The sequence below is a fragment of the Pelodiscus sinensis genome, chromosome 1 (assembly GCF_049634645.1).
Source record: "Pelodiscus sinensis isolate JC-2024 chromosome 1, ASM4963464v1, whole genome shotgun sequence".
In the NCBI taxonomy this organism is placed as follows: Eukaryota; Metazoa; Chordata; order Testudines; family Trionychidae; genus Pelodiscus; species Pelodiscus sinensis.
Window position 1 is genome coordinate 45892945 of NC_134711.1, and position 23433 is coordinate 45916377.

Here is a 23433-nt window from a genome sequence, read left to right on the forward strand (position 1 = left end):
GAGCATTCGTGCCCCATACCCCACTCCCGGAAGCAATCCCCCTGGCGGCGTGTAGTACGGCCGGGACAGACCGACCCCTCCGGTGCGGGGCGCTTTTGCCTCCTCCCGTCCCCCCTTTGCCCCTGGGGCAGCCCATCCCCTCCTTGCAGCCCCCCTCCCGCCCCCGGCGCAGTGGCCGACGACTGCCATACCTGCATGAGCCATACCAACGGTGGATCACCCCACGCCGAACTGGTTCCCGACGGATCGGTAGCTGTCCGGTGTGGAGAGCTTCCAGAGGGCGATGGCCACCCGCTTCTGGAGGGGGATGGCGGGCCTCATGCGAGTGTCCCTTCTGCACAGAGCAGGGGCGAGCCTCTCGCAGAGCTCCAGGAAGCTGTCCCTTCTCATCCTGAAGTTCTGGGTCCACTGTCAGTCTTCCCAGCACTCCAGGACGATGCAGTCCCACCAGTTGCTGCTGGTGTCCAGACTCCAGATGCGGTAGTGTAGACATACCCCTAGTGAGGAGAGCTTTACACTAAGTTCACTGGGTGCTGGTGACCTAACGTCTGAGATAAGTGGAGATATGGGATACTGGAAGGAAATACAAGGAAGAGGGTTTAGCAGAGAAGGCCTCCTGATTCATACTAAGAAAATAAGGCAATCAGCTAGTTATCATAGGTGCCTGTACACGAATGTCTTTCTGGGAAACAAACAGAAAGAAATGGAAGTCCTGGCATAATCAAGGAATTATAATGTCATTAGAATAACAGAGACTTGGTGGGGTAATGGACGTGACTAGAGCACTGTCATGGATGGACATAAACTATTCAGGAAGGACAGATGGGGGAGAAAAGGTGGAAGAATTGCAGTGTATGTATGAGAGCAGTATAACTGCTCAGAGCTCCACTATGAAACTAAGCAAAAGCCTGTTGAGAGTTTTTGGGTTAAGTTTATAGGCAGGAGCAACAAGGGTGATGTCATGGTGGGTGTCAGCTATAGACCACCAGATGAGAAAGTTGAGGTAGACAAGGCTTTCTTCAGACAACTAAAAGAAGTTTCCAGATCACAGGCCCTGGTCCTCATGGGGGATGGGGAGGATGACTTTGATCACCCTAACATCCACTGAGAGAGCAATGTAACAATGCATAGCAAATGCAGGAAGCTTTTGGAGAGTGTTGGAAAAAACTTCTTGGTGCAAATGTTCGAGGAACCAACCAGGAGCCATGCTCCGCTTGACCTGCTGCTCACAAACAGGGAAGAATTCATGGAGGAAGTAGAAGTGGGTAGCAACCTGGGCAGCAGTGACCATGAGATGGTTGAGTTCAGGATCCTGACAAAAGGAGGAAAGGAGAGCAGCAGAATGTGGACCTTGGACTTCAAAAAAGCAGACTTTGATTCCTTTGGGGAAATGAAGGGCAGAATCTCCTGGGATGTTAATATGAGGGCAAAAGGGTCCAGGACAGCAGTCTATATTTTAAAGAAACCTTATAGAGGACCCAGGAACGTACTACCCTGATGTACAGAAACAATAATAAATATGGAAGGTCAATAACTTGGCTTACCAGATACATCTTCAGTGAGCTTAAACACACAAAAAAAGCTTACAAAAATAGGAACTTGGACAGCTGAGTAGGGAGAAGTATAAAAACATTGCTCGGCCATGGAAGGTGTTATCAGGAAGGCCAAAATGCAACTGGAGTTGCAGCTAGCAAGAGATATGAAGAATGGTTTCTGCAGGTATGTTAGCAATAAGAAGAAGATAAAGTGTAGGACTCTTAGGGTATGTCTACACTACCCTCCTAATTCAAACTAGGAGGGTAATGTAGGCATACCGCACTTGCAAATGAAGCCTGGGATTTGAATTTCCCGGGCTTCATTTGCATAAGCTGGGCGCCGCCATTTTTAAATCCCGGCTGGTTCGAACCCCGTGCCGCGTGGCTACACGCGGCACGAACTAGGTAGTTCGAACTAGGCTTCCTAGTTCGAACTACCGTTACTCCTCGTGGAATGAGGAAGCCTAGTTCGAACTACCTAGTTTGTGCTGCGTGTAGCCGCGCGGCACGGGGTTCGAACCAGCCGGGATTTAAAAATGGCGGCGCCCGGCTTATGCAAATGAAGCCCGGGAAATTCAAATCCCGGGCTTCATTTGCAAGTGCGGTATGCCTACATTACCCCGCTAGTTCGAACTAGCGGGGTAGTGTAGACATACGCTTACTGAATGGGGGGGGAGGCAACCTAATAACAGATGGTATGGAAAAAGCTGAAGTAGTCAATGCTTTTTTTTTTTTTCTGTCGGCCTTCACCGACAAAGACAGTTCTCAGACTATTGCACAGGGCACACAGTATGGGAAGGAAGTGAGCAGCCCTCAGTGATGAAAGAACAGGTTAAGAAAAGCAGGATATGCTCAAGTTCATGGGGCCAGACACAATGCATTTGAGAGTGCTGGGTCAGTTTGCTGGTGTGACTGCAGAGCCGTTGGCCATTATCTCTGAAAACTTAAAGAGAAGCTAGATAATTTCATGGAGGTTAGGTCCATAAAAGGCTATTAGCCAGGGGATAGAAATGGTGTCCCTGGCCTCTGTTCGTCAGAGGCTGCAGAAGGATGGCAGGAGACAAATTGCTTGATCATTGTCTTCGGTCCACCGTCTCTGTGGCACCTGGTGTTGGCCACTGTCGGCAGACAGGATACTGGGCTAGATGGACCTTTGGTCTGACCCAGTACGGCCGTTCTTATGTTCTTATGGTGATCAGAGGAGGACCTTGATGATTGGAAAAAAGCAAATATAGGGCCCATTTTTTAAAAGGGGAAGAAGGAGGATCTGAGGAACTACAGACCAGACGGCCCCCCTCAGTCAGTGGAAAAAACATAGAGCAGATTCTCAAGGAATCCCATTTTGAAACACTTGGAGGAGAGGAAGGTGATCATGAATAGCCAACATGGCTTCACCAAGGGTAAGTCATGCTTGACCAACCCGATTTCCTGCTATGATGAGATTAATGACTCTATGGATATGAGAAAAGTTGTGGAAATTATCTACCTTGACTTTAGCAAAGCTTTTGATACAGTCACCCACAGTAGTCTTTGCCAGCAAAGTTAAAGAAGTATGGCTGGATAAATGGACTATCAGGCGGATAGAAATCTGGCAAGATCTTTAGGCACAAGAGTCAATGTTTTGATATTTAGTTGGCACTGAGTATCAACTGGAGTGTTCCAGGGGTTGGTCCAGGGGTTGGTTTGTTCAACATCTTCATTAATGTTCTGGATTATGGGATGAATTGCACCTTCATGTTCCCAGATGACACTAAACTGGGGAGATGCAGGCGGGTAGATATAGAGTCCAGAGTGACGTAGAAAAATTGGAGGTTTGGGCCAAAAGAAATCCGATGAGGTTCAACAGGGACAAGTGCTGAGTCCTTCACTTAGGATGGAAGAATCCCAATCACCGCTACAGGCCGGGGATCTATTGGTCTACAGTAAAGATTGGGGATCACAGTGGATGAGTTACTGATATGAGTTCACAGTGTGCCCTTGTTATCAAGAAGGCATTAGTAATAGCACTGCTAGCAGATCAAAGGAAATGATTATTCATTTCTATTCGGCACTCGTGAGATTAAATCTGGAGTACTGTATCCGGTTTTGGGCTTCCCACGACAGAAAGAACATGGACAAATTGGAGATAGTCCAGTGGAGGGCAACAAAAATGTTTTTGGGGCTGGGACACATGACTTATGAACAGAGGTGAGGGAACGGGGCTTTTTTATTCTACAGAAGAGAAGAGTGAGGGGGGATTAGATAGCAGCCTTCTACTATTGAAAGGGGGTTCCAAAAAGGATGGCGCTAAGCCAGGGGTTGGCAAACTTTATGGCCTGAGGGCCACATCAGGTATAGAAATTATATGGAGGGCCAGGTAGGGAAGTCTGTGCCTTCCCAAACAGCCAGTTATGTCCCATTACCTGTCCCCCATTTTACCTCCTTTCTTCCTGACCCCCTAGTATTCCTGCCCCCTGGCCAACCCTGGAATCCCTACCCTTATCTGCCTCCCCTACTCCCTGACCACCCTCCAAGACTTCCACCCCTTATCCTATCACCTCACAGAGGGTTGGACTCGATGACCTCTCGAGGTCTCTGTTCCAACCCTAATCTTCTAAGGGTACGTCTAGACTACCGGGTTTTGTCCACAGAAGTTTTGTTGACAGTATCTGTCGACAAAACTTCTGTCGACAAAGAGCGTCCAGACACATTGAGTTCTGTCGACAAAGCAAACTGCTTTGTCGACAGAACCCTGTAGGCTAGACGCAACCCTACAGGCAATAACACCTTCTGTCGACAGAACTCTGTCGACAGAAGGTGTTATGCCTCGTAAAATGAGGTATACCAGCGTCGACAAAACTGCTGAGTTCTGTCGACGTTATGTCAACAGAACTCAGCGGTAGTGTAGACGCTGGTATAGTTTTGTCGACAAAAGTCCACCCTCGACAAAACTCAGTAGTCTAGATACACCCTAAGATTCTATTATTCTATTTTCTGCACATTTTCGGAGCATCCAATATTTGGGCTTAAAAAAAAAGACTGTAGAATATAATACTGTTTGTAAGGAAAGGTGTTCAGTTGTTAGTGTGTAATAAGGACACATTTTCAACTTTAAGTCCATTAGAATGAAGGTTTTTTCTAATCTATTTTCCTTTTTTGGAGGGGAGGGTTTAGGGAACACTAAATGTGCAAATCAGGTTGGTGTACTAAATAGTAGGAGATGAGACCCACTCTAGCCAATCTTATGAGGCCCATGAAAATAGGGTTCTTTTCTGCAACCGCTACACTAAACATTGTGATTCTTGACAAAGAAGCAGAGTTCCATGCCACTTGTTCCTTTAACTGAGTCCATGTCCCTTCCAGACAGTCCACTTCATATTACACCAGCCATGTTCCCTCTAATTTTCCCTTCCCCTGAGTGGAATGAATTTTGTTTTGTGCAGAAATATGGAGGTGATGTGTGATACATCTCAAAATAAAATTAATGTGGCAAGTGGGTCTGAGGGATATGAAATGTGGGAGGAGGCTCAGGCCTGAGCCAGAGGGTTGAGATACAAGGGTGTGAGGGCTCTGGCTGAGAGTGGGGGCTCTGGGGAGGAGCTGGCGATGAGGGGCTTAGGGCAGGGACAGAAGACTAGAGTGCAAGAGATGCTGGCAGGGTGTGAGGCTCTGAGGTGAGATACAGGAGTGTGGTGGTTCCAGCTGGAGGTGCAGGCTAAAAGGTGAAGCTGGGTTGAGGGGGCTACTGCGAGGAGAGAGGACCCCCCCTCAGCAGCACTTGGGCTGGGGAGAAGGGCAATTCTCCATGCCATGGCAGCTCCAGGACTGGGGAGGCAGGATAGGTGCCCCTGTCTTGCCCGGCAGGTTTGGACCTGTGGGACAATCGGCCCAGCTACAGTTGGGTTCAGGGCTAGGGTGGCCGCTCTCATTTCAGTCTGCTCTGGCTGGGTTCAGGCTGCCCCAGCAGGTTGGAGGCCAGCCTAGCTTGCGACTGGGGGCAGGGCAGCTCTCCTCTTGCTATAGGTCCCCTGGCAGATTCCTTGAGCACCTCCATGGCACTAAATAGGCAGCTGTGTGGCCACCCAGCTCACAGGGAACTTAGCTCACCATGTCTCCTCCACACTTCTCACCCGCATCCTCTGGCCATGCCTGAAGCCAGGTCAATTTATATTTACAAATGTTTAAAAAGATGTTGTATGTCCACATGTTAATGGCTCTGTAAAAAGCCCAGCCTGGGCTATAGTGATTTCTACCTAGTGTAGGAGGGTTTGTGTCATAGTTGGAGATAAAATAAAGCTAAAAGAGTCAGAGCATTGCAGCCTGCCATTTTAAGACACATCTCTGCAGAACATGTCACACCTTTGCCTAATACAGGTGATACCATTTTGCCAGGGGGTGCTAGGAGCAACAAGGGCCAGGTTCAGTATCTAGGGGTGCCTCTTAACAGTGCAAAACAGAACTAGCTCAAGCCCTCACCCAGTAACTTGGCAAAATGAAACACCATCCTGGGTGGTTCTAAGAGGTGACATTTCCCTAATCGCAAGCACTGAGTCTATGTATAACAAAATAGAAGGGAAAGGGTTTGTGAAAACACAGCTGTGATTCAAAATCACATAATCATAAGCAAACATCCATCTCGCAGTATGCTGGGCAGTAACCTTTGGCTCAATTTCCCACCTTGCAGCGTGCAAGTCTGATAAATGAATGCCCTTTTAACATGCCACTCCCTTTTATTTCCTCTACAGTTCACTCAAAGTTGTCCTTGGTCAATAAACACTCAGGGTGCATCTAGACTGCCGAGATTTTGCGCAAAAGTGGCTGCTTTTGTGCAAAATCTTGTCAGCTGTCTAAACCGGCCACAAGAATTTGCGCAAGAGCACTGACGATCTAATGTAAGATTGTCAGTGTTCTTGCACAAGAACTCCGATGCTCCCGCTCGGGAAAAAGCCCTCTTGCACAAGTGTTCTTGTGCAAGAGGGCCAGTATAGACAGGGACAGGAATTTTTTGTGTAAGAAAGCCCCGATGGCGAAAATGGCCGCCGGAGCTTTCTTGCGCAAAACCGTGTCTATACTGGGCACAGATGCTTTTGCACAAAAGCAAATCTTTTGCGCAAAGGCACTTGCCAGTATAGACGCTCTTTTGCGGAAATACTTTTAACGGAAAAAGTTTTCCGTTAAAAGTATTTCCGCAAAATCATGCCAGTCTAGACGCAGCCTCAGGGTTTAGACGTGCATCCACATGGGTTCACATTCCATCTCTGAAGGCAGAAGGGGTGTTGAGCTGCTGCCGCCGCCATCCACATTTGCAACTGGCTGCTTGCTGCTGCTATTACCTCTGCTCCTGTTTTCTCTGCTGTGTCTTGATTTTCACTTCCCCCGTCTGTGTTCTGAGATTCTGCCACTTAGCCCAGCTGTTGGTGATTTCACTGGGTAGCAGGAAACCTCACTTCTAGTGCGGCCTTAGTCTTGTCTTTCACTTCTACCCTATCCCTATACCAGTTCTAAGACTAAGTCTTAGTCCTGCTTATAAACCCCAATATTGGTCTGACTGCAGATGGGATTCCTCTTTCCCTCATGTACTCCCCAGTACTAAGCACCCACGCTAGGTTCTTGAACAGTGCGCTGATGAGTGGGTTTGAACCTAATTTAATAGTTTTCCTTTATTTTCACTGCTTTTAGACATCTCCTAGTCAAAGCCATGCCTTCCTTTTGATCAGTCTCCTCACGTACTGTCTGATCATGTCAAAACATCATTTAGAGAAATGTGGTGTCCTTAATGCTGAAGCCATTGTGCAGCAACAATTCCGAGGCTGAGAGATTCATTAGAATGCTGCAATCTAACCCTTAGGTAATGTCCACCCTCTTGGGTCTTTGCTTTAAAAGTTCACAACTGCCAATAAATCTAACAATAAACAATTACATTTCCCGATGTTTGAGGAATACAACTCGTTTAGAAGTCTCTCTAAAGTCCTTTGCTTTTTGGTGCTTCACTCATTTCTGAGCATCAGGATGTCACTTTACTTTGCTCTCTGAATTTCTGGCCATGCTGTCACAAATATTCATTTTCTCTATTGATTCAGAACTCACTGATAGTACTACCAGTCAGACACTGAAGTTCTTTGTCTATCAGCAGAGTGGGGTTCCGCTTTGTGGGGTTCCACAGTGGTCACCTCAACCATCCTATGATGGGACCCATGGGATTACCTGGGAAGTCTGGTGCAGAGCGGTAGCAGGGGTCCCCCCTCACTGTTCCCATGCCAGGCCCCCAGATAATTCCCCAATTCATGTTTCTTGGAGGAAGGGGTTTCGGGCAACGGGTTGGAGCAGGTGTGGGAATGGGCAGGCTGGGGATAAAGCAGGGCCAGGACTTGGGTGAAAGGACAGAATGCGGTGGGTGGGGACAGAGCAGGGGTAGGATGGGAAGGGGTGGGCTCTGTTACGTGGGCAGGAGGTTGTTCTGGGCCCTGGGCACCCTTAGGGATGGCCTGTCTCTCATGATACTCATTTATCTTAATATGGACAGAAAACAAGCTATTTATAATGAATCCCCCCTTACTTGAGAAAGAAATCAAAGGTTTTCACACCTTCCGTTAGTTTATATGTTTTCTCAGAGTTTCCTCAGAGTCATTTCTGAATTAACTCCTCTGGAGTTTGCACTGAAGGTGCCATGTTTTGGATAAGGTGAATTCTTGGGATCCTGGCCTCTTATGGACACTGTACTTCTCCAATATGGGAGATATTAAATCTTACTGAATTGTGTACTTAAATTGTTACACTGTTGGTTTAAAGCTTGTTTTTTCCCTTGGATAATTTCAGCATTTTGGAAAAAATAATCCTGGTGGAAAACAGAAACATTTTGATTGAAAATGCCTCTTGAGAGTTATAACTTGGGAGCTGCATGTCCATATTTTCCTCTATGGAATAGGCTAGCTAGCCAGACTATATCTCCCATAATGTATTACCAGATCCCCTTTTGCATGATGGTACGTCGTGGGACATGTAGCTATACCAAGGAACTTGATCTATAGAGGAGAATCGGACACAAAACAGCTGAACTATAACTTTGATGGAGCTCTGCAGTGCTATTTCCAAATTGAAATATTTTAGTTTTTAGGCATTCATTTTTTTTTGGAGAAAAAAGACATTTTCTGAAAATTACTTTTTTGTGAAAAAAAATTATTGAACCAAAAATCCAATTCCCCCCCAAACAATTCTGATGAAAAATTTCAATTAGCTCTAGTTGGCTTATATTTTTGCATAATCTTGTTGTACCCTATTAGAGAACTGCTGCATTTTTCATCAGAGACATGTCAATTAAATCAGTGGTTTGCAAAATGATATCTTTGTGATCATGCATAAGGCATAGTCCATCTTTCAGGAGAAAAGGCACTATGTAAATGGCTGGAGTTGTTGTGACATAAAGTTGTCCACCTATAAATGTGTGGCCAGAGTGTTTGTTATGTAACTAGTCTGATAACAGAACACCTTAACTGGATGGAAATGAGAAGCATTTACCTACGTCAAAACACGAAATACAAAAAATTCAGAACATATTCCAGAGGAAGTTCAAGGACATGGACAAGAAGACCTTGAATGGAGTGAATGTTTATTGATTTACTTAGTACTCCTGACAGGATTTAGCAGGGCTCCACCCGGCTTTCAGTAGTCTTCATCTCTCCTCTTATCTCTGCTTCTTTTTCTTTACGTTCTTTCCCAATCCTTCTCTTAAGTCCTCTCTTTAATTTTTCTCTCAGTTTGTCTGTGTCTGTTGGTGCCCTATGATAAAAACAGCCTTGCCTTCTATGTACTCACGTGCTCTCCCTTACTGTCTTCAAATTTCCTTTCAAAACTTGCCTCTTCTGTGAAACCTTCATATTGTTGTCCACACTAACATGACCTTGTCTCATTCCTTCATGTTTGCCATGTATTTGCCATCTAAGACTGCAAGCTCTCTAGAACAAGGACCTATGGAAGTCCTTCCTTATGTTTGCAAAGCACCCAGCACCCTTACACCATTCTATAAATCTTACTAAAAATGGGGCAAATTAGCACCATCCCTTTAAGAAACTTAGGTGGGTTATGCTATGCGGAGCTCTGGCTTGCATGTGCTATGAGAGTCAAAAAAAGATTTTTAACAGCAGAATGATTTGCTTAGGTTTGTAGCTGTTATAAATGTTTAATTACTGGAAAAGTCAGGGCTTGGTTTTTCAGTTGTAGTACATTTTTATGTAATATAATTCTCATGTGTCCTCATATTCACTTACTCCTAACTGTAACTCTTATTTATCAAACAAATGAAAGGAAAAACTTTGAGGTTGTCAATAGGAGACTAGGAGTAACATTAGGATAATTTGAGTGTTTTAGAAGGTTTAAGTCCTATTTTCAAGCCTGACAAGCCTGCTTAGGAACCTAACATGCATGAAAATGAATGGGATTTAGGCTCCTCAGTGTCAAATTTGTAGTTATTTAAGCATTTAATTCCCATGTATATACATCAGAATTAGATGGCTATATTCCTTTAAAATGTTAACCTAGAAACAAGTTAATATAACCGATAAGGGTATTATATGTCATTTCCTTCCCCAGCCAGCTTTGACAGTATGGGTCACACTCATCCTTGGCACTGACTCCTTTGATGTTAAAGTCAGGGCAGTAAGTTTATCAAAATGACTTGAAATATAATTTCACAATTCTCTGGATGAGAACACTAGTTAATCCCTGCTTTTCAATGTATTGTGTTGTCACATGCCCACCCCCTCCCCCTAGGTGTGTGGGATTGAGACACCCATGTTAACAGCATGGAGGCCCAGATCCCTGGTTTAATCTGGGCTTGTCAGTCCTAGGGGGTAGGGGTGCCCGTATAAAAGGACGAGCCCGAAGTAGGGTAGCCTACCTCCCCCGCAAGCCATCTGTCCCCACATGGCGGCCAAAGGGGTGGGGTATAGTCCGCGCCTGCTTTGGGGCGTTTTTTCCCTCTCCCCATCACTCACGAGAGTTCCATAGGAAAAAAATCCCTCCTAAAGGATGCTCTTCACCGTCTTTAGTGTTTGGTTCATGTGGGATAGGGGAACTCAGACCCTCCCTCGCGCCTGAGCTCTGGCCCCAGGACCCTAAAGTGAGGCCACACTGACCTCACTCGAATGGTGAATTATGTGAGGATCACTAACCACCCCTTTCGGGGGCGTCTTTGGTTGCCGTTCATGTCGGCGCCCCCGTCCTGGGACTGCTTCCTACGAGTTTCAAATGCTCCTACGCCAAGTGTGTCCCTCGTGGGTTGGAGGGGTCTGTTCAGGCGTCCGTGGGTGCTGTTCATGCCCTGGTGCTTGGGTCCCTGGCCTGGCTGTGCTGGCTGCTGACCTCCCTACCTCGGCGTCTCCATTTGCCTTGGCATAAGCCTTTGTGCTCCTCGCCGCCTCGGTCCTGGCCCTCACCTCCCTGGTTGGTTCCCAGCTGGCCCTGGTATCTTCAGCAGCTTCTCTTCTCCCCCCGCTCCTCTTCTGGCCCCAGCTTCTGCTGCCGCTTCTTCCCCGGCCCCAGTGTCTCCAGCTGCCTCTGCCCCAGCCCCAGCGTTTCCGGCTGCTTCCACCCTGGTCAACTGTGATGGCGCCGCTCTCCTCCCGACCAGCTGGGCCAGCGCCACTTTTGAATGCGACGCATGGCTCAGGGCGCATGCGCAGCACCACTGGGGGGGGGGGGGGAGGCCGCTCCGGTGTCTCCCCGGGCCTAGGGCCTCGGGGTTCCTCTGGCCCGTGAGAGGGGACGGTTTCACCCTGTCACATGTGCCCTTTCAACAGCTATCTTTCTGATAATGCTACAATGTATTTACATCATGCCCAGTGCAACAATCTTTCTTTGCCAGAATAATACCTCTTTTGGCCTTCTGTCTCTCCAAATTCATTTTGCTGTCAGTTTTGCTTTCTGTGTTGATTTCATAGACAAGTTCACTTGGATTTAAAACCCAGGATTAGTTGACTGAATACAACTCAAAGGGAAGCTCTACTCTGAAATATGACTGTAAAAATGTCAGCTCGTGGTTCAGTGTTTATTGTCCCTTTGTGGCTTGATCATATTGGATCAAGTTACAAGTATAAAGATGTTATCTTCATAACAGACAGCCCTGCAATATCACCTTGAAATCTGAAAATCAAGCTGGGTTTCTCCTGACTAATCAGACTCTGAATTCCGAATTTGTTTAATAGTTTTGCTGATTTTATGTGAACATGAATAGACCAGTTTACTGCCTCCACACTGTGGTTTCCAGGGCTTCTTAAGGCCCAATCCTCTGAGAAAGCAATGGGAGCTTATTACAACTTGTATACTTCCCGAAGGTCTTCCATTGTGTGTGACAGAATTCTGATGAATCATTCCTCCCTGAGTATGTTTTCCAGTTAAATAACTATGTAGCCATAGACACAGTCTACCACTTTCTATTTAGTAATCAAACTTTCTGAAAAGACTTTTTATCCATATTGTTGTACAAGCAAGAGTAAAATGGATAAATGCCAGTGATGCTGTCTCTGGCCCCAACCTTCAGATTGGCACTTGATGCTCACTATGACGTTTGGCTTAGCACCTAAATATCAATCAGGTGACTGCCTATGAACTGTCCCGAGTTGAAGTGTCATTAGAGGAGGTTTTGGAACAAATAGAAAAACTTAATGTTAACAAATCTCCGGGACCAGATGGCATTCATCCAAGGGTTCTAAAAAACTCAAATGGGAAATTGCTGAGCTATTATCTGTGGGTTGTAACCTATCCTTTAAATTGGCTTCTGTACCTAATGACTGGAAGGTAGCCAACGTGACACCAATATTTAAAAAGGGCTATAGAGGCGATCCTGGCAATTACAGACCAGTAAGTCTAACTTCAGTACCGGGCAAATTAGTCGAAGCAATAGTAAAGAATAAAATTATGAAGCATGTAGAACAACATAATTTGTTGGACAAAAGTCAACATGGCTTCTGTAAAGGGAAATCCTGTTTTACTAATCTATTAGGGTATGTCTACACTACCCCGCTAGTTCGAACTAGCGGGGTAATGTATGCATACCGAACTTGCTAATGAAGCCCGGGATTTGAATTTCCCGGGCTTCATTAGCATAAAGCCGGCACCGCCATTTTTAAAAGCCGGCTAGTGCGAACCCAGTGCCGCGCGGCTACACGCGGCACGGGCTAGATAGTTCGAACTACGTAGCCATTCCAAACTATCTGTACTCCTCATTCCATGGATAGTTTCATGGATAGTTCCATGGAATGAGGAGTACAGATAGTTCGGAATGGCTACGTAGTTCGAACTATCTAGCCCGTGCCGCGTGTAGCCGCGCGGCACTGGGTTCGCACTAGCCGGCTTTTAAAAATGGCGGCGCCGGCTTTATGCTAATGAAGCCCGGGAAATTCAAATCCCGGGCTTCATTAGCAAGTTCGGTATGCATACATTACCCCGCTAGTTCGAACTAGCGGGGTAGTGTAGACATACCCTTAGAGTTCTTTGTAGATGCAGATAAGGGGGATCCAGTAGATATAGTATACTTGGATTTTCAGAAAGCCTTTGACAAGGTCCCACACCAAAGGCTCTTGCGTAAATTACATGGCCATGGGATAATAGGGAAGGTCCTTTCTTGGATTGAAAACTGGTTAAAAGACAGGAAACAAAGGGTAGGAATAAATGGTAAATTTTCAGATTGGAGAGGGGTAACTAGTGGTGTCCCCCAAGAGTCAGTCCTGGGACCAATCCTTTTCAACTTATTCATAAATGATCTGGAGAAAGAGTTAAGCAGTGTGGTAGTAAAGTTTGCAGATGATACAAAACTGTTTAGGATAGTCAAGACAGAAGCAGATTGTGAGGGACTCTAAGAAGATCTCACCAAACTGAGTAATTGGGCATCAAAATGGCAAATGAAATTTAATGTGGATAAGTGTAAAGTAATGCGCATCAGGAAAAATAACCCCAACTATACGTACAGTATGATGGGGGCTAATTTGGCTACGACAAATCAGGAAAGAAATCTTGGAGTTATCGTGGACAGTTCTCTGAAAACTTCCACGCAGTGTACAGCAGCGGTCAAAAAGACAAATAGGATGCTAGGAATTATTAGGAAAGGGATAGAAAATAAGACCCAGAATATCTTACTGTCCCTGTATAAAACTATGGTACGCCCACATCTTGAATATTGTGTACAGATGTGGTCTCCTCACCTCAAAAAAGATATTTTGGCCTTGGAAAGGGTTCAGAAAAGGGCAACTAAAATGATTAGGGGTTTGGAACGGGTCCCATATGAGGAGAGGTTAAAGCGACTGGGACTTTTCAGTTTAGAAAAGAGGAGACTGAGGGGGAATATGTTAGAGGTCTATAAAATCATGAGTGGTGTGGAGAGGGGCCGATAAAGAAAAGTTATTTATTAGTTCCCATAATAGAAGAGCTAGAGGACACCAAATGAAATTAATGGGTAGCAGGTTTAAAACTAATAAAAGAAAGTTCTTCTTCACACAGCATGTAGTCAACCTGTGGAACTCTTTGCCAGAGGAGGCTGTGAAGGCTAGGACTATAATAGAATTTAAAGAGAAGCTAGATAATTTCATGGAGGTAGGTCCATAAAAGGCTGTTAGCCAGGGGATAAAATGGTGTCCTTGGCCTTTGTTTGTCAGAGGCTGGAGAGAGATGGCAGGAGACAAATCGCTTGATCATTGTCTTCGGTCCACCCCCTCTGGGGCACCTGGTGTTGGCCACTGTCGGCAGACAGGATACTGGGCTAGATGGACCTTTGGTCTGACTCAGTACAGCTGTTCTTATGTTCTTATGCCCTAGGCATCTTAAAAGAAATATGCATCTTGTATATAAACAAGGAGGTAATTTTTAAAGGGATACAAACATTTTTAAATGCTTGGAGCCTGCTTCTCATTTAGGCTAATGCCAGCCGACAGTACTCCTCTTTTCAGCCCCTCTGCAGTGCCAGAGTGGTGTAAACTGGCCTCTGCACAAATGAGAATCAGGGCTTTAATTTTTGGAGTAGAGTGAGCACTCTATTACAGTAACTAGCAGCTCCCTCCATTCCATTGGATTAATTAGCAGATTCAAAATCCAGGAACTGAACTTACTTAAAATATTAAATAGCGGTGGTAACAATCTCACAATGGATTTACAAGCTGTAAATTACAATGAGAGCCAAGCTGTCTCCCTCTTCCCTTAGTTTTTACCTTAATTGTCTCATTACTTTTTGTAGTTGAGCACAGCAGTTAACAACCTCAGTTATAAATCCAGTAAAAGGAGCTTTTAAATCAGTGAGGCAGATCTACGCTACTGGTTTGTCTTGTTTTTTCCATGTTAGTCTCTGGTACCATTATTTAAGCGATTCCCCTGCAATGCTCCCACTGTCATCTTAGGATTTACCAGGCTACAGGTAATAGTAAAATTACATTAACTCTTTCACTATATATGCAGTGAAAAGTGTGAACTGTTTGGTTCCGAGACTGTCTCTATGCTAGGTGTACATGCAGTGTCTATGGTATTGCCAACATATTCAAAAATCATGCCACTGTTCCCAATTGTGAGATGTGGTTTAAAAAAACATGAGGTGGTTTTGAAAAAAATGTGGGTTATTTTTATTGGCCAACTTTGGTTTGAGCCATAATTATTCAAGTTTTCAAGCTTTTCTTACCAACAGCAAGGGCTAGAGATCAACTCTGTTTTTAAATGAATGCTGAGATTCTCAAGTAATCATCTGACTGCATGAGTTGGGGGCTTAAAAAAAGTAACAAATATCACAGGACTCATGATAAAATTGCAAAAGCTCTCAACAATGTGCCTAGCACAATGAGCACCTAGACATAATAAATAATAATTAATAATTATTATTAATAAATATAATTAATAAAAATATTAGTGTTAAAGACCACTACACTTAATATTCCCTTTTTTCCTCACTTTACAGGTCTTGAGTCTGATAGACTATTTTACCTATAGATTACACTGGTGGTAAAACTGAAATAACACAGTGCTGCATCAAACCCTGAATGTGCTACTTATAATAATGCCTAAAGTCTTATAATTCTGGCCAAAAAAAAAAAAAAAATCCCCAAGAATGATTTACTCACAGTGTAAATACTTCATTTATTTTTTATTAATCCTGGATGTATGCCCAAACTGTTAGCCTTTTAAACAGTGAATTTCAGGTGTTATTTATTCCCTTATTCTGAACATTTGTAACCTCTATTGATCTGCTCAGGCAGAAGCACAGAATAAAAGGTCTTCATGATTGATTTGGAAAAGACTATTTCCCCCTTGGTTTCAGTCCTCAAATGTCCCTCAATTTTTCTGATGGCTTTCTGCAAGTCTGCCCTTTTTTATGCCTAGGAAACCCATACATATACATTAAGTACAATACTGGGGTTTCCCATACAGTTTAATTACACTAGTTTCCATTCCTGTCACCTCTCCAAGAGTGGGGCATACGTGCAGTGCTGCATCTGAGCTTTTACAGGACATAAAGAGTTAGCCATGTTGCCTGGGGTTAGGAACTCAGGGGACCAGCAGGAAAGAGTTGGATCTCTGCACACATGGCCCAAGATCTGTGTGTTTAACAGTACTGTTAACAATTTTTCCATTTTATCTTTCACTGGATACTTGAGCCCTTTGCTCTGTGTCTGAGGGTTCCAGTGTAATAAGAAACAGTTTTCAAACCCAGCACAAACACTGTGACCGAGCAATGGCCCGGTAAAGTTTACACATTGCCTTCGCTTTCCAAAAGCTTTAATCTGAGTGGCCTTTGTACTCTTAGGACTTATGAGGCAGAACAAGCTCTCCAAGTTTTTCGGTCAGTGCATGGCTGTCATGTTTCATTTCAGCTGATATACATCAAGGTGACATCTTCTGCAATTGCATTTCACTATGCCATTTGTTTACTTCTGCTTTCTAACTCCACCTGCTGGGTCCCAGGCAGTCGCTACATTGTTCAGAGAATTTAACTGGCTGTTCTCTAGGCCCTAGTTAGTACAACTGTTTTGTTTTTTGAAAATCATCATTTACTATCTTATTAGATGTCCTTGTGTTTTCTGGGTCTGTGTGAGAGTGTGAATGCAGGTTAATACTATCATTTATTTTTCTATGTACAATGTGTATGAATATTAATATTTGTGATCAGCCTGCCATTTGAATCACACACAAGTGAGGGGCAGCAAAGTTTCCCAGTAGAAGATAAATATTGTTGATGTCCATTATTTGAAATTGGTCGAAGACAATATCTCAGCAATCCAAAAGAGACAATTGTTTTGTCCATGTTTAGTCCAATTTAGAATAATGTCATGTTTAGTAGTCTAGAGTCTTCAGCCAGTTTCTGGGCACTGTGTATATAGGAACCATACAGAATAACAGTTCTGGAGTCACAGATGTTTGTACCACAGATTGAAACTGGGGTTGCTGCAGGTCACTTCCCCTGATCTACTATATAACTAAGCAAGCTCACCCTTCTTTTCCTCAGCCAATGAAGTGAGGCCTCCTACGGCAAGGGAATGTGAAGTCAGAAAAGCAAGAGGTGCTGAGCTGCTTCCACCGACCTACTCCAGGCCAGGCTGCCCAGCCACACGATTTCTCCTGCACTCAGGGTTCTCCAAGACAGAGTTTGACTTCCCTCTCCAGTGTTTTTCTTCAAGATTTTCCATCCATGAGCAGAGTGAGTATTGTCTTGTGCACCAACAATGAGGTCATGTGTGCTTGTCTGGATGTGTGCCACTGTGGCGCCCGCCAGTGGCACTGCTCCATGAGAGGCTTTCCCAGTGCAGAGATCCCGAGCCCTGCTCCCAGGTAGTGCTCCACCCCCCCCAAGTCGTGGGAGGAAGGTGAGACGTGCCCCCTCAGAGAGCGCTACTCCCAGGGCAGCCTGTGTGCAGGGCAGAGGCTGCCCTGGGCTGCTCCTCACAGGGCTGGCTGTGAATCCCCTCCAGGAGCAGAGAGAAGCTGCTACCAGTGGCCAGGATTTGGAGGAAATGAGGTGCTGAGGGTGAGGCAGTGATATGTGCGGAGTATAGAGGGGGAGCCAGCAGAGGGCTGGGGGAGGGGACAGAGAGCTTTGAGAGGGGAAAAGAGGTACAGGAGGGGGAAAGAGGGATGCAGAGGGCCCCAGCCCCAGGAGCAGCTGCACCACAGCCCGTCTCCAGCTTTGGCAGCCTCCCACCATGCAGCCAGCACAGGGAGCAGCTGGGCAGCCACTACGCATCCCTGGCTGCAGCTCCAGCCCTGGGGAAGGATCACACCAGTACACAGGGCAGCTGCCCGCCATGCAGCCCTGCCCCAGGAGCAGCTGGGCAGCCACTATGCAGCCCTGGCTGTAGCTCTAACCCTAAGGGACTGGTTAGCTCATGGGGCAGCTGCCTACCACATGTCCTGCCCAGGGAGCAGTGAGGCAGCCAGCATGTGCAAAAACATGTGCAGGGATGGGTACGAAATGAATTCTCTGTTCCAAATGAATTCTATATAGAATCAATGGGGTGTCATGCCACTTACATCAATACTACTGTTCGGGTTGCCTAAAATGACCCCATTCTCTGGGAAGAACTGGAATTCAGAAGTGCTGGAACAATTTTGATAGTGGGGGTGCTGAAGGCCGTTCAACCAAACTGGAGACCCTGAACACAATGGAAACCACTTGAAGCCAAGAGGTGGTGCAGCACCTTCCCCCCTAGTTCCAGCATCTGTACTGGAAACATTTACATTTGAATCCTGTTATTGGGGGGAGGGGACAGGAGTTAGCTAGACTTTGGTTGAAGCTGAGTCCATTTCTAGGCTTTAATAAGAATGTAGTTTGGATTTGGCTGATTTTATTATTCTAAATATGCAGATACATTGGATCATTAAAGTCCTAATGGGGAGACTAACTGTGTTTCTTTAATGTATTATTTAAAAATGAACTTTAGTGCTTGTAAAAGTTGTCAGATTACCAGCACTGGAGAATGAAATGTAGAAAACAAGTACAGTAGTGGCACAAGGCTCTCCCTCTGACAGAATACACATCAGCCCATGCTGTTTCATTAGTAAAGAAATAAGCTGAATACAGGTCAACTGAACAATTGGAACTTTATTAAATCTGTGGACTGCTCTGTCCATATAAATTGCTTCTTGCCCAACTTCCTGCGTTCCCTAGTGTTCCATCAATAACTGCCCCATCAAGGAACGTAGGCTGTGACTCCAGTTCCATGGATTATGATACACTTTCCTATATCCAAGTGTGGAAAGGAAATTGAGATTCCTTGCCCACTCAGTTCTCTGTCTGTTGAAACTGCCAATCTGGGTTCTAACTGTACAGATGGTGTTATGATATGGTTTAGAAATGGGACAGAATCCACTATTTTCCATATGCCTCTGAAAATCTGATAGGGTATGTCTACACTACCCCGCTAGTTCGAACTAGCGGGGTAATGTAGGCATACCGCACTTGCAAATGAAGCCCGGGATTTGAATTTCCCGGGCTTCATTTGCATAAGCCGGCCGGCGCCATTTTTAAATGCCGGCTTGTTCGAACCCCGTGCCGCGCGGCTACACGCGGCACGGGCTAGATAGTTCGAACTAGCAAGCCGTTCCACGAGGCGTACAGATAGTTCGGAATGGCTTGCTAGTTCGAACTATCTAGCCCGTGCCGCGTGGCTACACGCGGCATGGGCTAGATAGTTCGAACTAGCAAGCCGTTCCACGAGGCGTACAGATAGTTCGGAATGGCTTGCTAGTTCGAACTATCTAGCCCGTGCCGCGTGTAGCCACGCGGCACGGGGTACGAACAAGCCGGCATTTAAAAATGGCGCCGGCCGGCTTATGCAAATGAAGCCCGGGAAATTCAAATCCCGGGCTTCATTTGCAAGTGCGGTATGCCTACATTACCCCGCTAGTTCGAACTAGGGTGGTAGTGTAGACATACCCCTAGATAGTAAGGAATGCCAATATTGAATAATAAAATGTCTATTCTTCCTACATGCATGTGTGTATGTAACTTTCTATAATATGAATGGAAGATGCATACACACATACACTGAAAATGTGTTCCTCTCCTTGAAGAAAAAACATTCTAATTCTAGCTTAAATGTGCATAACGGGCATTTACAAAACACATCCACTACAGTGCAAGCATGCCAAAGGGACATGCTATTGTATGTATTCAAGTATTTCAGTGAACTAAATAATGTAATTAAGATTCACTTTTTGTATATTTTGCAGGGGGGTTCTAGCAAGATACAAGCTTAATGTACAGGTACAACCTCTCTGGTCCAGGACTCTTTGGTTAAGCAACATCTATGGTCCTATTGGACCATGAATGCTGCTGGATCAGAAGAGCCCCAGCAGCTGGGACCGGGGCTGGGACTGGTAGCAGAGTGGCTGGCAACTGGGAGTGGAGCCAGGCCTGCGGCCAGGGCCGAGAGTACATTCAGGGCCTGTGGCCAGGGCTGAGAGCTGGGCTGGGAACATGGCTGGGGCTGGAAGCACAGTCAATTTCGTGGCTGGGGTCAGGGGCATTGCTGGGGCCAGTGGTTGAGAGTGCAGCCAGGGCTGGGGCCAGGACTGGGAGCATGGCTGGGGCTGGCAGTTGGGAGGGGAGTCTGATGGCTGGGAGGCTAGCAGCCTCCTGGGAGAGCCTGGAGACTGGCAGCAGGGTGCCATAATTGACTTCCCCTGGACCGTCAAACTCCCCGAGTCAGGACCACTCAGGTCCCAAGTATGCCAGGTCAGGGAGGTCCAACCTGCATTAGATTGAGAAGCAGAAAAATTGTTGGCTACCACTTCAAACCTTGAACGTGAACCATATTATACATGCAGTTCGTCTCTTCCTTGTTATTATTTAGGCTGTGCTTTTGGTAGTTAAATGCCTCTAATTTGGTAGTTAAGTGCTCTAGGGGCATTTATAAATGAAATTTCATATTCCATATCTCAGATTAGCAAATTAGAACACATGATGAACAAAGATAAGGACTATTTTGGAAATTAAACGGAAAGTGGGAAACCACAATGCTTTGACCTCAACTGTCAATGGTTGGTTTTGATTCTAGAAAACAAAATGCCGAAAGCACGTTTTATTTATATCTACTATAAACAATAGGGCTATGTCTAGACTGCAAGCCTCTTTCTAAAGAGGCTTTTTAGAAAGATACTTTCAAAAAAGTCTCTTTCGAAAAAGAGTGTCTAGATTATAGCCAATACTTTCAAAAAAGCAAGCCGCTTTTTTGAAAGAGAGCACGCAGGCAGTCTGGATGCTCTCTTTTGAAAAAGCACAGTTTGCATTACATAGCACCTTTTTTCGAAAGAGCACTTTTGAAAAAAGGTGTTATTCCTCGTAAAATGAGGTTTTCCATGGTCGAAAAAAGTGCCACGTTCTTTCAATTTACTTTTGAAAGTACGTGGCATCAGTCTAGATGCAGGGGAAGTTTTTTCGGAAAAAGGCCACTTTTTTCGAAAAAACCCTGTAGTTTAGACACACCCTAAGATAACGAGACTGGGTCTTGAGCATTACTCTTGGCCATCAGGCTGAAGAGCTTTGTGTTTTTATCAGGAAATATCGCCTACCAAGAATAACATTGGCTTGCTCGGATTCTCTGCCCAATCAACAATTGTGCAGATAGGAGTGTATTTCATGCTTTACTTTCTTGCTGGGTGCTTTTTCCTAGTGTGCAAGCTCTGCGTAGGGAGGTATTCCAGTCAAGGCAGAATGCCAGGATATCCATTTTTCTTGAACTCTGGAGAGAGATTAGATTTGACTCCTCTTCACTCTCACAGTAAAAGGACTTTCTAAAAAACCTTTTACTAGGATGAAAGCAGAGGCACGCTTCCATTGTTCCAGTGGCTCACAACTCTTTGTTTCACTAAATGAAATGCAAATGCTCTTGTGAAGCTGGCTGTTTTCCTGACAGTCAATATGTCACCATCTGTTCTTTTCTATCCTTAATTCAGGAAATCAGTCAAGCATGTGCATACCTGCTGAAGTCCCACTGAAATCAAGGGGAGTTACCATACAAGTGGTTTCATGGATTGGTATCTATATATAGCATCTAATGTTGTTATTATTTGTAGTATAAATCAGTTGTTCTCAACCAGGGGTATGTATTAGGGATATGCATGGTTAATCAGTTAACCTTAATGGTTGAGGCTTTCCGGTTCTGGTTAAACAGTAGGGGCTGGAACAGACTCTTAACCATGGCAGGGAGAGCATCTTTCCCTTCTTTAATCTGTTAACCGGATAAGTATAATGTTAATCAATTAAACGGGATTTTACATCCCCAGTGTGTATATCCTTGGGGGTACTCAGAGCTCTTTCAGAGGTACATCAACTCATCTAGACATTTGCCTAGGTTAACAACAGACTGCATAAAAAGCACTAGCAAAGTCAGTACAAACTAAAATGTCATAGAAAATGATTTGTTTATATTGCACAATGCATTATACTCTGAAATGCAAGGACAATATTTATATAATGTAAGCGCAATTATAATTATATCATAAAATTGCAAAAGTATGACATTTTCAGCAAAATGTCTCTTGGCCCGCCAGCAAATTACCTTGATAGGCTGTGTGGTGAAGGTTGCCAAGCTCTGGTTTAGACTTTAGTTGCTCTCTACGCCTAACTAGTCGATGTGCAGGGCTATTATTGTTATTTGGTTTCTAAGCAGCCAGTAGATGGCAGTCTCAGCATTATAATTATAATTCAATAGGAACTTTTAAAAAAGTACTACCAAAAAACTGCTTTAGAATTTTGTTTTGTCAGCTCCAGGACTATTACAGCTACGGTTCATTTAACAGCATCCTGGATGCACTGGAAGCTCACTTTCAATTGCAATTTTGTTTTTAAATCTTTATTTTTACACTATAGATCATTAAAATCAAATCTACTATTATTATTTTTCCATTGTAGAACATTTACTATAATGAATTTCAGGAAAAAATAATAATTGAAAGCTCTCTATTATATAAGGTGATCTATCACGCTGTCACCACTTGCATTTGTGTCCTCATTTTAGACCCTAGTAAGGGCCACGTCTTCAGCTGGTGTTTCTCTTATATCTCAGAAGAACTGGGCCAATGGTGTAAATTGGTGGAGAAATGGCATAGTAAATCCTGCTTGCCTTACACCAGTAACACCTTTCAATGATTCAACTGATGTGAGCAAAATTTGGCTCAGTTACTACTTTTGGGGTTTGATTTCCCATGTTCAATAGTAAAACTCCTGACATCAATGGGAGAACCTTGGTACTTTTGAAATACCCACCACAGATGCACAAGATGCAAATTCCTCTGAAATGTTTTTCACTTTGAGGACCATCACTCATTTGAGTCCCAAAGTTCTTTATGTTGTCCCATTATTTTTGACACTAATAACAATTTACATCAGAAATAAAGAATCATGGAACAGAAGTTATAGACAGAGCTGTTTAAACCCACATCATGATTATTCTTTGTGTTCCTTATTTTGTGACTCTCTCAGACATTTGTGCTTTGGCAGGGTGGAAAATACAACACATAATCATGTTTATAAGGGTCAAATGTGCCCCTACTGCAGCTCCATTGTTTTCAAGCATCTGACACCACAGATTAATTAGGCTCATTGCCGTAAAAATAGAAGAGATTTTGTTTTTTACATTTGATCTCCAGAAATTATAATGGTTATTTCAGCTCTTGTATTTTTGTCATTGTTGTCATGAATTAACAAAAATCACACATAAAGGTGACTTGTGACTGGAAATGTCTCTATTTGATAAAGAAAAGTGTTTCCCTCAAGAAAGAAAACCTTGTACTCTTTGGTCTTAATCATCCTATAGTTTTGTCTGTGAGACTCAGGGCTCTGATTGTATGCATTTGAAAAATGGCCATGTTCACAGGCTCCCGTTGTTATGTGGGATAGGTTTTGGCCTGCAAAGATTTAGATATTTAAACTAAATATGATCATAGGGTTACA

General features: G+C 44.5%; 1 long non-coding RNA gene across 5 annotated transcripts in view; it reads left to right on the top strand.

Annotated features, from left to right (window-relative positions):
- LOC102446925 (uncharacterized) overlaps positions 1 to 23220 on the top strand; it is a 54907-nt gene extending 31687 nt beyond the window's left edge. For all 5 annotated transcript variants that reach the window (XR_012903943.1, XR_012903942.1, XR_012903940.1 and 2 more), the window contains exons 2-3: positions 16987 to 17178; positions 21435 to 23220. This is a non-coding gene — a long non-coding RNA (uncharacterized LOC102446925). The remainder of the gene's footprint in view (positions 1 to 16986; positions 17179 to 21434) is intronic.
- Positions 23221 to 23433: the final 213 nt, after the last annotated feature.